Genomic DNA, 9,831 nt, shown 5'->3' with positions numbered 1-9,831 from the left:
TCTGCCTCGTTGTTTCTCGGCGAGCGTCAAAATAAGCAAGAGAGTAGCGGCGAGCCGGCCTGTTTGATCAAAAAAATGATTTTGGTGTCCCTCTCCACCCTGAAACCATGGTAACTGTAGGAGTGATGATGTCACTAGAGGATCCCCAAGCAGAGAGAGAGAGCAAGAAGGGAAAGACAATGAAGCAAAACAAAGAGAGAGCCGGATATGTTGGAGAAATGTGCAATATCTATGCGCGGTGGAGAGGAGAGGGCAGGGGAGCAGCTGAGCCGAACACAATAAGAGGAAAAGCGAGTGGAGTGCAGACTAGAAGAAGGACGAGCTGTCGCGGAAGAGGAGGGCAGTGAACGGGGTGTAAGGGATGGAAGCAAACACAAAGGAAGAGGGGAGAGCTGGAGAAGGTGTGGAGGGCAGCAGAGGGAGAGGCAGAGTTGAGGGCTGACAAAGGTTGACATTTGTGCATAAGAGGATAAATGAGAACATTAAAGTTGCAGGAGAAACCGCTGTGCGCTTAAGTGTGCGTTTGTGTGTTCATGTTCAGCAGTTTTCAGATGAGGGAGATTAATTTGGGGATCTTAAATCTCTCGCTCTCTTTTTATTTATATATTTATATGTGGTAGCGATGAAAGTTTTTCAGTGGTGTGTTGGATAAATAATCACATAATTGCCTTCCTCTGAACTGTTTAGTGCCGTTTAGCGGCTCTATCCTCAGCCGCCTGCATATAAATCAGCTGCCCTTTCTGCTCTGGATATCTGCCGTGTAATTGACAGCCGCGGTAACGAGCCCCCCCCCCCTTTTTTTTTTTTTTTGTCTGAAACCGCTGTCGAGCGGCAGCGACGCCTCACAGGAAACCCCTGCAACGTCGGCGGACGGCCTCTGCATCCCACGCCTGCTCCCTAATTGAAACGGCACACAGCGGCTCGCTCTTTGAAACCCGGGTGGGAGGGACATCCACGGGGTTAACTATCATTTAGGCAACAAAGGAGCGCGAGTGACGAGGCGGTTTGTGGCGTCCTGCTCTGTGTAACATGCCACAGCTTGTAGGTCTGCGAGGAAGCAGCGGGCGCTTTGAAATGGAAACGATGTCGTTTGAAAGTCCTGTTCTGCAGAGGCTGCACATCGTCAGGCTCCTGGTTGGTTGGAGGGGGAGGAGGGTGGGTTGGGAAGGTTGGCGTCTTTATAAAGCAGCAGAGCAGAAACGCAGAAAACCAAACCCGTCCTTGATTTGGGACCCGAGAGTTGAGTTCATATAGCTGAACAACTTTGACTCGCGTAAGCAGAAGGACAAAACGAAGTACGCCGATGAATGCCTCACCTTCTGGTTATTGTGCTTTGGTTGGTTGTTGTGGCAACGCCATCAACTAACGGATCAAAACTCAGTTAAGCTTTTAGCACTTACAAGGTTGGAAATGAGGATGTGTATGGTGCTACTTATTTATGATTAACAGAAAAAAAAAAATCTAGGCTGGCATTCAGACCTATTGGCACTAGTTGAAGAAATGTGTCATAATTCTTCAACTACAGTGTTTTTTTTTTCTCTTTTTTTTTTTTGCAGAATAACACTTAGAAAGTCAAAAATTCATTGTTTACAAGCAATTCCTTATTCAACAACGCTTGTGGGCACCCGTAAAAGTAGATCTCAATGTCTACAAACCTTTCATCAACAATCAATATGTTTCTTTTTCCCCTGGGTAATAATGTGACCCATTTTTCTTCTGACAAGTCTGGAGGAAGTCTCATAATTATCTTTCCCCCACGAATGGTAACAATGAAAGTCATAATAAATCTTCAAGCCTCGCCGTTAAGAACTGCAGCAAAGAGTGGCGACTTGAAATGAACAAGTCTTCCTAACAACAATTAGACCCTGTCTCCATGACCACCATCAATAAAATTGATTTTAAGGTGTTTTTTTGTTTTTTGTATACATCTTTACCAGGATAAAGCAATTACAACCAAAAAATTGCAGAGTTGTATTCTATTTAGCATAGCTTTTGAGTGAATATTTTACTAAAGCAGCAAAAACAAAGCGCATAAAACGGCCTATTCTTACACAACTGTACACACACACACATACACACACACACACACACACACACACACACACAATGTGATAATGTCACAGATTGACCTCCTCAAGAGTCACACAGAAAGCAAAGAACACTTCTCAGTCCCTCCTCTTCCACTTGTCATTCTTCTTCTCATTCTCTCCTGCTTCTCCTCCTTTTGCCATCGTTTTCCTTTTCACCTTCAGCACTAAACCCCCTGCTCCCCCAGCTCTCCTCCACCTCTTTCTTTACCCCCACCCACCCGCACTCAGCCCTTCTCCCTCTGCTTCCATATTGATTTACTTGACATCCCGCGGTCACATTCTTGTGGCGAAGGTTTCCGGCTGAACCCCCCACTTCTCCCCCTCCTGACATTTACCTCGCAGTCACAACATGGCTCATTTAAACTTCGCAAAACGGGATGATTTTACATGTCGGCTGCCCCCCCTCCCCGCCCCACAAGAAGTAATGGGCAACTGCAAATATTTCTAACAAGGTAATGGAGCGATTTAATGTTTTTGGGTTGTTGTTTTTTTTGTGTGTGTGTGTGTGTGTGTTTTTGTGTGTGTGTGTGTGTAGGGTAAATCAAGGACTGGAGTGTCTTTAATAAACATCAACATTCGTGTGCTCCTCGTTCATGGATTTTCACTCCTTCTTGACTCCTCTTATGTCTCAGGTCTTAAAGTGGGACTCAACTGAGTGGGAATTAGTGAGACAGGGATTTTGTAAGGTCATGTAAGACACACATGCAGATTAACAGACCAAACATCTGAAGGCAGGATGGGGACGCCTACCGAGAGGAAAGTGGGGACCCAAAGGCTGCACCCTGCTTTCACCCAGCGGCGCTGCAAGGAAGGAACCCAAATTTACCAAAGTGGGTGGGAGGCAAACACACACACACACACGCACACACACACACACACAGGAGACGCAGGTGTGAGCAAGTGGGAAGGGCTTGCCACAGCAGGATCCCCGGCAGCTCAGCTTAAAGGGAAACGTGGTGGCGGCTGTGAACAAGAGGCTCTATACTTTCTGTCCTCGTTCTGGATTTAGTGCCACTGGCTACAGGTTCGTCTCAGCAAATGAGATTATTATTGAAAACTTATTTATTTCAGCCATTTAACTGAACTGAATTTCAGATTCCTTAGTGCTGTGTGTTGCACGTCTATATGGTCCTGTTAATTTTACAGCCAACAGAAACACAAAATCCAGTTTCACTGAAAATGTGAATATTACATCAGATAAATAAAAAAAAAATATATATATGTGTTTATTACAAAAATGTTGGACTCTAAGTGCACACCATGCATTCATGCAGTGTGGCATGTGGTTCTGCTGAGGTGTTTGGGAATCCCAGGTTGCTTCAATATTTGCCTTCAGGTTGTGCATTGCATCATTGTCTCTGATGTGTCTCTCTTCTTTGTGTAGGTCAGGACGGTTTGCAGGCCAATCGTTAAGAATGACATCTCGGTGTGAAAAGCAGATATCTGCACTTTTATTTGTACTTTTGGTAGAGCAGGCAGGTGACAAGTCCAGCTGGGAAATCAACCAGCATCTCCGAAAAGATTGACAACAGAGGGAAGTGAGAAGTGATTAAAAAAAAACAACCATTTTTCTCCTATCAGTTTTTTCTTCCTCTCAACTTTCCATCAGCACTTCAATCAGCCAACATCTTTGGCAATAAAGTTACTACTCTTGTTGTGTAGAGTGTGTCGCTTACTTTTTACTAGACAGCTTTCGAGTCAGAAGTCTTCCACATAATTGTTTAGGCCATAAAATAGCAATACTGTCAATAGCAATTTATTTTTAACGCTCTGATGTAATATCCAAACCCTCCGAGAAACATGTTTCGTGTTTTCGCAAGCTGTAGTAACGCATCACTGTGTTTCATGAGTGTAAGCACCAAAACAGTCACAGTTTTCACGATACCGTACTTGATTTGAAGAAAAATAACCCCGGTCCAATAATTTCGGCAACTCTCCATCACAGAACAAGGAAAATTGTGCCACGATGGAGAGGAGTCGTGGTGCTACGCATGAAGCAGAGCTTTCACAGCGGGTAATCAATTCACAATCGACTCCACTCTATTTACGGACAGCAAATAAAGCTCCTACAAAGAATTTCATCGTCGCAAAAAAAAGAAAAAAAAAAAAGGAAGAATTTATTTCAGTTCCTCAGATTAACAGACTCGAGTGCTTACACAAACACTTTGTGGCCCAATTGCTTAATGATACGAGTCTGAGTGAAATTGGCTCGGCGCCCTCTCACTCTTCTTCTTCTTCTACGCCGTCACTGTATGACTGAGGCAGTTGATGTGCTCAAGAGCCAGCTGTCCCTCAAATAACACACTCAATAATTCATGCTGCAAGACACACGCGTACACACATAATGTCTGTGTGCGTAAAGTGTGTAGATGTGGGTCGGCTCATCAGTTCACCGACTCTTGTATGAACCCAGAAGGAAGGTTGCAACTGTAAGTGCTGACAAGCCCTGGACAAGAGAATCTGGAGGTAATAAATAAATAACTAATTACACTCTGATTTAGAGATAGTCACAATAAGATAGAGTGCGACAGTAAGATAGAGAGTGTGTGTGTGTGTGTGTGCGTCCTCTTTACTAATTGAAATCAGATCGCTCGTGTGTTGAGCCAGCAGAAGTGGAGCAAGCAGATCCATCATGTCGGAACAGGGTCGAAATCTCAGGCCGACCTTCTCTCTCAAACACTCTCAAGTAATTTCCCCTCCCCGAGAACGCTTAGATTCAGCTGAAACTTGGATAGCACTTCAATTAGCGAGAGGAGACCGCATGCCGAGTTAAGGCCTCATACAAAACTAAAAGAACAAGAACTGAGGAGATGAGAGAGTCGGACATATTTGCTTATTCTTTGGCGGGAAAACAACAAGAGGAAGGGGCTGGGGGGAAACCGAGGTAGTTTTGAATTCGGTTTTTCACAGCGACTCAAACAGAGTGATTCAGGCAGCACTTGGATGGCAATTTTGGTTTGCTGCGAGGTAAAATTACTGTTTTTGTCGAGGGGGAGTCATGGTGGCTTTGAAGAGGGAAATGACAGCCCGTCGGAAAAGGACGGAGCAGAAATGTTGTACTCAGACCGATGTTGTTTCTTTGACCCGAACACTGGGGCAGCACAACTTAACTCCTCTGTCAGTTCCTCAGTCTGCTTCTGTCATCCTAAAGTCTCTTAGGAACTGTGTCCAGTTCGCTGGAAACCTCGAAAGAGCTGGATAGAAGCCAGTGTTTGGAGTGATATTAATAGAAACTGTTGAAATGATAAAAACAATAGAAACGTGTCTCTTAAATGTCGTAAAAGCTCTGCTCAACAGCCCAAAAGCATCTTAAACTCAGTTGCAAGTGTCACTGGTGATCCTTTGGTTGCTGTTAGCAACACTGTATAAAATCTAATATTAATTGTTTGCAGGATGGACAATGTAGATCTATAAAGCATATAGACAAGCGTATTGACCAAAGGAGAAATGGTGGAGGAGAAAATGTTCAGAAATTCCCAAAATGAATTGCATGTTGGAAAACTAGTGGGATTTGCTCATTTTAGTGTTCAATCACTAGGGAGACCACATTTTAGCAAAGTTGCATAATAATAACTGTTACTCTATATTTTCGAAGCATTTGATGAAATACAAAAATGATCAAATGATCACTTTGGATGCGTGCCTACCGCTGACTTCCATATGCAAGGCAGCCATATTGGATTTTGAGATCAACGTTGGTGACGAACGTTTGACTTTCCCATTCACAACTCCAGCTTTAAGGCGCCTTTCATTCAACTTTTCCAACAACAAACTTGGAAAGTAACATTTAAAAAAAAAAAAAAAAAAATAAAACTACACGAGCAGACCAAGCGAAGCAAAGCAAATGCACTGAGATTGGATATTATTATTTGTTTTTTGCCGTTGGTTTAATGGTTGAAAAAAAAAAAAACAAACCGAAAAAAGCCAAAACCAAAACAAGTGGTTTCCTTCAATGAACCCAAGGTTAACAATAACCCCCCCAAAAAACCAAAAAAAACCAATTCTCAGAATAAGGTATTCCCAGGGAGGAATGAGAAAAATATGGATTTATTGCAATTGATAACATCATTGTAATATTTAACAATAATACTGACATTGTAAAAGAAATCCATTAACATATATGTAGCTCTGCTGCTATGATTTAAAAAAATATATATATTTTTATCTATAAAACTCACATAAAGACACAAATATACATACTAAACCACAATGCATTCTGTTATTTAACTATATGTAAAAAGTTGCATGACCATACATGCAAGCATTTCGTATTCTGACTTATAACCCTGCTGTTCTCTTTTATATCGAACATTCCTGCGTCATCACGTCAAAATCCAGACTTTTTAAAAATCCTTTGACGTAAAAAAAAAAAAAAAAAGGTTCTGTATGCCCACGAGTCTGGCATGAAATTAAAAAAATATATATATATATCTTCAACTTGAAATGAGTCACTACTGTAAAGAAACTCGGCTACAACCAACACTTGTTTTAGTTCTGCCCGCTTCTGTAGAAATTCAGCCCTGGAGGAGAGCGTTTGATTTAAAACCAAATAGCAAAAACCACAATTAACTGCAAATGCAATATAAAAGTCTGGGCATTTCTCGAAGCTGTCAGAGTTTGGCGTTTGCAGTCAGATAGAGATAGTAACCCTTTAACCTGTATCAGGAATGCACCGTGAAAAAGTCTTTGCTGTCCAAAAAAAAGAAGAAAAGAAAAGAAAACACCCCTTAGAGAAAAGCTAGATTTTTTTTTTCAGTGATCTCACAGGTGAAAAGAACGCCTGAAGAAATATTGTGCTCCAGTAGAAATATTGTGCTCCAGTGAGAAAAATCAAAGACAGACCTGTCCTTGGCATTTTAGAAAATCCTACATATAGGGTCTCAGTAAGAGACAAAACAATAAAGTCCAGCAAGTATGTGAAAGAAAAGCCTAAAAAAAAATATATATATATATCATTTTTGCATGTAATACTATAAGAAACACAAACAATTTTTTGCACGTCTCCAAAGATTTCAGCCACTTTTTTTTCTGGAAAGGAATAATACAAACAAAAAGTCAATTTCAAAATCATACCTTGTTTCTCAAACAACTGTAGTCTGTTCAGACGTCTGTCACCTACCTGATCCAAGCAAAATGACATTTTGCTTTTCTTTTCAACACTCAGGCACATTGAATTAGTACATTCAGAAAGTTAACAGTAGATATTTTGTGTGTGTGTGTGTGTTTAAATGAAATGATTCTTTGTACTCCCACAAATGAAGCTGAAGTGACAGCTCCTGAACAGGAAGCCATTCATTCAGCCTGATTCAGAGAAACTGGAGGGTACAAAGGAGACAACATCAAAAGAGAAAAAGAAGAAGAAGAAAGACTGAGCAGGAGGTCTGGTATTATGTTGGAGGCTAAAAAGATTTGTTTTACAACTTGAAAATAGTTGTTAAAAAAAAACTGTTTCATAGTTTGCGTTGCGTCTCAACTACGCTTTTATCACGCTTTGTCACGTTACAACCCCAAATTTTGATGTGTTTTGTTGGGATTTTATGTGATAGGCAAAGTGGTGTCATTGTGAAGTGAAGCAACATACATCTGAAAAGTGTGGCAGGCTCTAGCCTTTACTCCCCTTTTCTCTTATATGCAATGGTAGTTTTGTAATTGGGTCACATGGGCAGCTACCCACGGCGACATTAGAAAGGGAGTGAATGCGAACCAGATGAAAACAAAATAACTTTTGCCTTTACCCATTCGTGCAGAAACATCCACTTTTGACACCCCTAAATAAAACTCTAAATACTACATAAAATTTGCCGTCAGTAATCCTCATATATCAAAAGTTTATTTGTACTAGAAGTGTTATTTGTGCGGTTGAAAGTCACACTACACAACACCTCATAACCAAGGCGAAAGATGGTAATGGCAGCGTCATGCTGTGGGGGACACTTCTCTTAGGCAGGAAGAGGGAAAGTGTAAGATTCAAACAGAGGATAAGTGGAGCTTAATACAAGGCACTTTAGAGGAAAAAAAAGCATGTTAGGGGGTGAAAAAGACTTGGAAAAAAGGGGAGGGAAAAACAACTTTAAACAGCCAGAGCTAAATCAAACTGAGGATCTTTGAAAACATCTTAAAAGCTGTCATTCACAGTAGCCCTCTACCCATTTTGACTTAATTTCAGATAGTTTGTACAGAAAAATGCGCAAAATTCTGAGTCTCAAGATGTGCAAAGCTTGTGAAGACAATATGCCAACAACATGGAGCTGCTATTGCAGCAAATGGTTGGTTTTTGGAAAGTATTGACTCATGGGGGCCGAATACAAATTATACACCACTCTGTGTTTCTCTGTTACATAAAATCATTGAGTTTTTTTTTGGGTGAGAAAGTGACAAAAGGCTAAAAAGTTCAAAGTGGTATGAGATTAGACACACAAAAAAAGCATAGTGACGAAAGAAAACAACAAAAGCTTGAAATGTTTGAGAAACACAGTCAGTCCTCCGCTCTGTGTGTTTTCCACTAATTATAAGAATATTCATCTGCCATGAAGGCGTCTCAGGGGACGGGAGCGTGCCTCTGTGTGCGTGGGTGTGCATGTGTGTAGGTGTGTGTGCATTGGATGAGCTACAGACAGAAGGGTGGGCGGAGTGAGAGCAAAGCTGAAAAAAAAATTACATCTGTTTTGGGTCAGCAATAATACTTTACAGCCTGTCAGAAGGAGGCGGTAACGACGTCTCTAAAAGGCAGCACACTTGAGCAGATCACACGTATGAAAATACACAATCATCTGTTCTGCTTGGATTGGAGTATACACCCCCCCCCCACACACACACACACAATCACAGATTTACGCACCGTCCCGGCTTTAATCTGATCTTTAAACACACTGGGGGATCACCAGAGATCGCCCAGATATCTATATGATAACGAAATCTATTATCACTGCATCATGTTGAATCAGCACACGTTGCCTCAGTCCGCTCAGAGGGAATGCTAATGAGGATGCAGATCAGTGGTTTCAAAAGTGCCTGAGGGTTATGTTATATTCTTCCACCGAAAGGAGTGCGAGCTCAGGCTGTGGAGCAACACCGCCACTGAGAGGTTCCTGCGAAAGGTGCACAGGCGGAGCGACGAAGCGGGAGGGGGGCGGGCGGGTCGAGCGAGGTAACATCACACAGGACTACATAGGCTGTATGGAAACGGTGTGAGGTTCTGCATTCGTTAAGCTAATGATTCATTTGGAGGTAATCTTAGGTGATTTTGCTACAAAAATCAACCGATGGATCTGTGAACTGAGAGGATCTATTTCATCAGACCCTCTCAATGCAACGTTTTCATTAGTTTTTTTTTTTTTTTTAAACAGCATGCTGCAACGCAGTGGATGGTAACAGCTGATTTAAAACACACTAAAGAGCGCTCAAGATCTCTCCTTAGCTGCACTGTAGTGAGGCTCTGCAGAGAAACACCGGATTGACCTCCAAATGCACATCAAGCAGATTGGACACTTGAAATAGGACATTCCTCTGAGGAGTCGGCTGCAAAATTTCCCCAAAATGTTGGCGTTGCATGAAATATTTTTTTTCTTTACTTGAACATGTCCTCTTGTATTTTCTCCTCTGCTATCTAATTCTGAGTGGAAAATTGCAAAGCCTCTTGAGATAAACAAAACAAGCCATGGGTTTTATTTCCACCTCTAAAAGCTCTAGCAGAATGATCAAGAGCTAAATCTTAACAGCTAGACTAAAATAAAAAAAGTCT

Source organism: Poecilia formosa, unplaced genomic scaffold (genome assembly GCF_000485575.1).
Source record: "Poecilia formosa unplaced genomic scaffold, Poecilia_formosa-5.1.2 Scaffold21, whole genome shotgun sequence".
Lineage (NCBI taxonomy): Eukaryota > Metazoa > Chordata > Actinopteri > Cyprinodontiformes > Poeciliidae > Poecilia > Poecilia formosa.
Note: the sequence above shows the minus strand (reverse complement) of the source record.